This window comes from Bison bison, unplaced genomic scaffold, assembly GCF_000754665.1.
Source record: "Bison bison bison isolate TAMUID 2011002044 unplaced genomic scaffold, Bison_UMD1.0 scf7180017863474, whole genome shotgun sequence".
Taxonomy (NCBI): domain Eukaryota; kingdom Metazoa; phylum Chordata; class Mammalia; order Artiodactyla; family Bovidae; genus Bison; species Bison bison.
Window position 1 is genome coordinate 30,485 of NW_011494046.1, and position 7,124 is coordinate 37,608.

Sequence of the window (7,124 nt, forward strand, 5' to 3'; positions counted from 1 at the left end):
ACTAGACGAACTTTTGTTGGCAAAGTAATGTCTCTGCTTTTGAATATGCTGTCTAGGTTGGTCATAACTTTCCTTCCAAGGAGTAAGCGTCTTTTAATTTCATGGCTGCAGTCACCATCTGTAGTGATTTTGGAGCCCAGAAAAATAAAGTCTGACACTGTTTCCAAGAATATGGATATAGGTGATGTTTGTATTAATCTATCTTCATAAAGTTATACTCCACAAATTATAAAAAACAAACTTTTAACTGCCAAAGATAATCTGAAGCTACATTTGGTGGTAGGGATCAGTTCTGGAGAAGGAAATGGCAACCCACTCCGGTGTTTTTGTCTGGAGAATCCCAGGGGCGGGGGAGCTGGTGGACTGACGTCTATGGGGTCACACAGAGTCGGACACGACTGAAGTGACTTAGCAGCAGCAGCAGGGATCAGTTCAATAAATATTTATTTTGGAAAAGTATTATAGATAGAGAACCAAACTCAGGCTTTCCTTGAAGTTGAATAACATAGAAGAAATACACTCCAAATTAAGAGACCAACAGATTGATGAGTGATGGCTGATAAATTATGTAACATTTTACAATGTCAGATAACAGCACACCAAGGATGAGTGAGCAGTGTTTTTAATTTTTCATTTTTCAGGTATCCTAAATGCTGGAGCACATCTATGAATATGAACCTGAATTGTGTTCCAGATGGGAGTCTGATCACACGAAAAGGGAATTCTGAGTTAGGATTAAATATGGTATTTGTAGGTAGTGTTAGCATGAAAAGTACATAAAATCTAAAGAGTAAGCTTTGGATTGTGGTGCAAGTAGTTGGACTTGCTTAAAGCTGACATCCTGACTCACACTTGCTTCTGACTTGGATGACATCTCATCACTAATTTGATTTTATACTTTACTTCGAGTTTGTCCATATCAGCACCACAAGGAAAAAGGGTTGTGAGAGGCAATGTTTTTCAGAAAATTAATTTCTGAGATTCTGTCTTCATTTATAAATCAGGGATGGTTATGAGAATATATGAATATGAAGGCCCTCTGTATTGTAATGATAAAATCAAATTATAATTAAGTATTAAAATGGGAAAAAAGGACAATAGAAGCAGAGACAATAATAACTAGAAGCTACAATTAGAGAATCTGAAAACATATCAGATAATAGTATAATATTACTGTTAAATTTATTGATTGACATGACTGTGTTAGGACACATAAGGGAATGTCCTTGTTCTTACAAGGTGTACATTTTTGTATTTAAAGGTGAAATCCAACTTTTAATAAACATTTCTACAACTTACAAACAATTCAGCAAAATATAGATTATAGAAGAGATGGAGAAAACATGGGAAGACACTAACAGCTGATGAATCCAGATGATTGTGTATGTGTTCATCACACTATTCCTTCCATGTTCCTGTGATTTGAACATTTTAAAACAATAAATTGGAGGCTTGGGACTCCCTGAGGGACCAGTGGTTAAGAATCCACCTGCCAATGCACAGAACATGGGTTTCATCCCTGGTCCAGGATGATCCCATGGCAAGAAGCAAGTGAACCCATATGCCACAACTACTGAGCCCAACTCTAGAGCCCACAGGCTACAACTCCTGAGCCTGCAGGCCACAGTTCTGAAGCCTGTGTGCTCCAGAGTCCAGGTGTCACAACAGGAGAAGCTATGTCAGTGAGAAGCTGTGCACTGCCACTAAGATTAGCCCCTGTTTGCCACAACTAGAGAAAGCCTAGAAGCAGCAATGAAGAACCAGCACAGACAAAGGGAGAAAAAAAAAAAAAAAATGGAGACTTGAAGCCAGACAGCCTGAGCATAAGTCTTGCCTGGCTCTGCCAACTGGGCAAGTTTCTAAACTTATTCTACCTTAGCTTCCTAAGCTCTAAGACTATAATATCATAATTGTAAAGATGGGTACCTCCTAACATTGATAGAGTATAAAATGAATCAGTACATGTAGAATTTATGACAGATCAATAGATATTGCCCAATATTAATAATGCTGTCAGCTAGCCTCTCTTCACGTTCTGCTCCATTTTCCTCCTTTGCATGTATTAACACTGAGGCCTTGTTATGTATGCATCGACTTGTTTTCCACCTTCTCCAAGAGAATTTAAGCTCCAAGGGTAGAGATTTTGTCTTTTGATGACTGTGATAGCCCTACAATCTCCTACACTGCATGTCTAACAAGCTCTCAGAAGATATTTGTTGCCTTAATGAAGGCATGAGTGAATCCCATCATGTAACACATCTGTTCCTATAAATTAGAAAATAAATCCACATATATAAATAATTTATACATAACACTATCTTCTTATTAAGTTTAAGTGTAAAAGGAATATATTATAACAATTAACTGGGTCCAAGATATCACAACCTCACACTTTAAACAGTGGAAAGCACTGAAAAAGTTATGATTTAAGGAAAATGGAGTAAATAATACTATTCAAAACTATACATCTCAGTAGAGAATCCTTCAGACTGTTTTTGAGTTTGGGAAAATAACAGAATATAGCAAAATTGAAAAATAATACACTGAAATTGAAGGCACCCTATTTCTATCACTATAAACATTTCAATGTAACCTACTAATGTACTGAATCTACCAACCAGGCATCAACACCCCGCTCAGGAGATCAACACAGATGTCAGACGGTTTCTATATTAACCTTCTTACTTTTCAAAAAGAAAGGCTGCTGTGGACTAAAGGAGAAAGGGAAATGCAATCTACAGATGGGGAAGAACTTTTACTAGAGCAGGACTGGCAGTAAAGGAAGTAAAGGGAGAGCCCATTCATCTAACACAAGGCCCGGAAGTGATCTGTGATCTGTCTCCACCACAAGGACTGAACCACTGCATCAGTGGTTCCTGATGCAGAGGCTGTTGATGCCCAGGTTTCTGTATCTCGGTTTCCTGTGTGATGAGACACATTTCTGTCCAAACAGAGACACTATCAACATCAAACATTTGACTGCATGACTTCTTCCCCAGTTTTGACAGGACAGACCATATGCTTAACTTCATATCCCAGAATCCCAGCTGTTTTGTTCTTATTTTTTTTTTTAACAGAAGTGACACATTGGTGATTCATTTTGAGAGTTTTATCTACTGTGCTCTTTTAACCTTTGAGTGATAAGGTGCTTCCTCTTCAGATACATTCATGTTATACTTGCAGCATTATCTTGCTTCTTAGTGCCCCTATCAACACTAATTAACTGATGAATTTTTGTCAATTTACAGTAAGGTGGCTAGTTTACACTATGTGAAAAATGTAGTCTCAGCATATTTTGAAAAATAACCATGATGAGATGGGCAGCATCCATTGGACTGCCTCCCTTCTGAATGACCATCTCTCCCAAGGAAGGAGGAGGAAACAGAACTAGAGGACTTTAAAAGAGGAAAACATAGTGGTTCCCTCCTACTCACTCTCAGGCCACCTCTGTGAGTTTGGGTTCACATGTCCAGTTTGGCACCACTTACACACTAATAACGATGGTTTTGAGTTCATATAAAAGTTGACCTCACTGATTTAGTGATCACCTCTTAGAGTGACAGGCTTTCCACGTGGTACAGTGATTATGAATCCTCCTGCCAAATGCAGGAGATGCAAGAGATGTGGGTTCAATTCCTGGTTTGGGAAGATCTTCTGAAGGAGGAAACAGCAACCCACTCCAGTATTTCTTACCTGGAAAACTCCATGGACAGACAAGTCTGGCAGGCTATAGTTCCACAGAGGGTCACAAAAAAGTCAGACATGATCAAGCATGCACATGCACACACACACACACACTTAGAGTGATAAATCACCCCATTATTCTATTTCTTCAGGAATTTTTCTTTATCACATATGTATGCTTTCAATGAAATATTTGGTAGGTTTTCTTTAAAACAGCCATAAAGAAGCAATCCCTAGAGAAAAACAATGATGGGATGATTTCTCTAAGTGATATTAGCAAAGTTAACACAGTAAATTCCATAAGCAATATATGGAAACTACATACTTCACTTTTGAAATAGACTCACATCTATTTCTTTCTATAGAAAGCTCCAAATGTAGTTTAAATAAAGGTAGATCTTAGTATTATCTACCCCTTCTACCACTTCATCATTTTTAGAATTTAGATAAAAATTGCCTCTCTGTCCATGGAACAATGTGTTCTAAAATTCTAGAGTAATTTTTCTACCTGAGAATCTGTGAAAAAATGTATCAGCTGGGAAACAAATAGAAAAATAATTTACCAGTACTTCCAGTATTTTTCTTAAGATGTCATAATTTCACCATTAAATATGTCCTGTGAATTCAAGATCAATTAGTTCAATTCAGCTCAGTTGCTCAGTCATGTCCTACTCTTTGCGACTCCATGGACTACACAACGCCAGGCTTCCCTGTCCATCACCAACTCCTGGAGCTTACTCAAACTAAAGTCCATCAAGTCAGTGATGCCATCCAATCATCTCATCCTCTTCATCCCCTTCTCTTCCTGCCTTCAATCCCTCCCAGCATCAGAGCCTTTTCTAATGAGTCAGTTCTTTGCATCAGGTGGCCAAAGTATTGGAGTTTCAGCTTCAGCATCAGTCCTACCAATGAATATTCAGGACTAATTTCCTTCAGGATGGACTGGTTGGATTTCCTTGCAGTTCAAGGGACTCTCGAGTGTTTTCTCCAACACCACAGTTCAAAAGTATCAATTCTTTGCCACTCAGCTTTCTTTATAGTCCAACTCTCACATGACTACTAGAAAAACCATAGCTTTGACTAGATGGAACTGTGTTGACAAAGTAATGTGATATTTAAAATAATATGCTGTTAAGGTTAGCAAAGTAATATAATATTTAAAGTAATATGCTGTCATAGATTTTTTTCCAAGGAGCTAGTGTCTTTTAATTTCATGACTGCAGTCACCATCTGCAGTGATTTTGTAGCCCCCAAAATAAAGTCTTTCAGTGTTTTCATTGCTTCCCCATCTATTTGCCATGAAGTGATGGGACCAGATGCCATGATCTTCGTTTTTTGAATGTTGAGTTTTAAGCCAACTTTTCACTCTCCTGTTTCACTTTCAACTGCAGCTTCTTCAGCATTCTTAAGCAAGATCAGTGAATCATCCTATCCTTTATTATATTTGATAGTTAACTGTTCTCCCCTCTTCTCTTCTAGAATTTCACTCTAGACTCAAAGACTTAAATGAAATCAGAGGTGCACTTCTTTGGGGGCAGGAAAAGGTAAAGCAATTGGCCCGATTTAGGAAAACAAAATCCTAACGTTACTGGAAAGCCAGGTGGGTGTGTAAAGACTCAGTGCTGACATCTTCAGAAACCAGAATTTCTGGCTGGAAATGTATGAGCTCCATCCAAATCAGCCTGCTCACAGTCAAGGCTCATCTACATATTACAGATTTCAGAGCTTGCCTGGAAGGATAACACTAAATGGCAAATACATCAATTCAAAACAACCAGAACAATTATTCAGATTTGTGTAACAACAACAATGTAAAGAACTATGCCACACTTCTCTGAAATGAAGAGAGCAATCGAAAATTTGGTAGTTATTTATGTCAAAGAGTGTTTTTCCTTTGTTTTCTCTAAGAATTTTATTGGATCTGGTCTTACATTTAGGTCTTTAATCCATTTTGAGTTTATTTTTGTATATGGTATTAGCTGTTGCTGCTGCTACTAAGTTGCTTCAGTTGTGTCCGACTCTGTGCGACCACATAGATGGCATCCCACCAGGCTCCTCTGTCCCTGGAATTCTCCAGGCAAGAATACTGGAACGGGTTGCCATTCCCTTCTCCAATGCATGCATGCATGCTAAGTCGGTTCAGTAGTGTTCGACTCTGTGTGATCCTATGGACAGCAGCCCACCAGACTCCTCTGTCCATGGGATTCCCTAGGCAAGAATACTGGAGTGGGTTACCATTTCCTTCTCCAATATGGTTTTAGGGAGTATTCTAATTTCATTCTTTTACATGTAGCCATCCAATTTTCCCAGCACCACTTATTGAAGAGATGTCTTTTCTCCATTCTATATTCTTACCTCCTTTGTCATAGATTAGGTGACCATAGGTATGTGAGTTTATCTCTGGGCTTTCTATACTGTTCCATTGATCTATATTGCTGTTCTTTTTTCATGCCAGTACCATACCATCTTGACTACTGTATCTCTGCAGTGAATTTGTCAAAGAGTTCATTTGGGTCTTTCTATAATATCTTATGTAACGAACTTTTTGGCCAACTTAATAATGTAGTCTGAAATTAAGGAACCTAATCCCCAGCTTCATATTTTCTTTCTTAAGATTGCTTTGTGTTTCCATACAAATTGTAAAAATTTTTGCCCTAATTCTATGAAAAATGTCATTGGTAATTTGACAGGGATTGTATTGAATCTGTAGATTCTTTGGGTAGTATAGCCATTTTCACAATATTGATTCTTCAAATCCAAGAATATATCTTCAAACTGTTTATGTCAACTTTGGTTTCCTTTATCAGTAAATTACAGTTTTCTGAGTACTTATCTTTTGCCTCCTTCAGTTCAGTCCAGTTCAGTCACTTAGTCGTGTCCGACTCTTTGCAACCCTATGAATTGCAGCAGGCCAGGCCTCCCTGTCCATCACTAACTCCCGGAGGTCACTCAAACTCATGTACATCGAGTCAGATGGCCGTCCAGCCATCTCATCCTCTGTCGTCCCCTTCTCCTCCTGCTCCCAGTCCCTCCCAGCATCAGAGTCTTTTCCAATGAGTCACCTCTTCTCATGAGGTGGCCAAAGTACTGGAGTTTCAGCTTCAGCATCAGTCCTTCCAAAGGACACCCAGGACCAATCTCCTTTAGAATGGACTGATTGGATCTCCTTGCAGTCCAAGGGACTCTCAAGAGTCTTCTTCAACATCACAGTTCAAAACTATCAATTCTTCGGCACTCAGCTTTCTTCACAGTCCAACTCTCACATCCATACATGACCACTGGAAAAACCATAGCCTTGACTAGACGGACCTTTGTTGGCAAAGTAATGTCTCTGCTTTTCAATATGATATCTAGGTTGGTCATAACTTTCCTTCCAAGGAGTAAGCGTCTTTTAATTTCATGGCTGCAGTCACCATCTAAAGTGATTTTGGAGCCCCAAA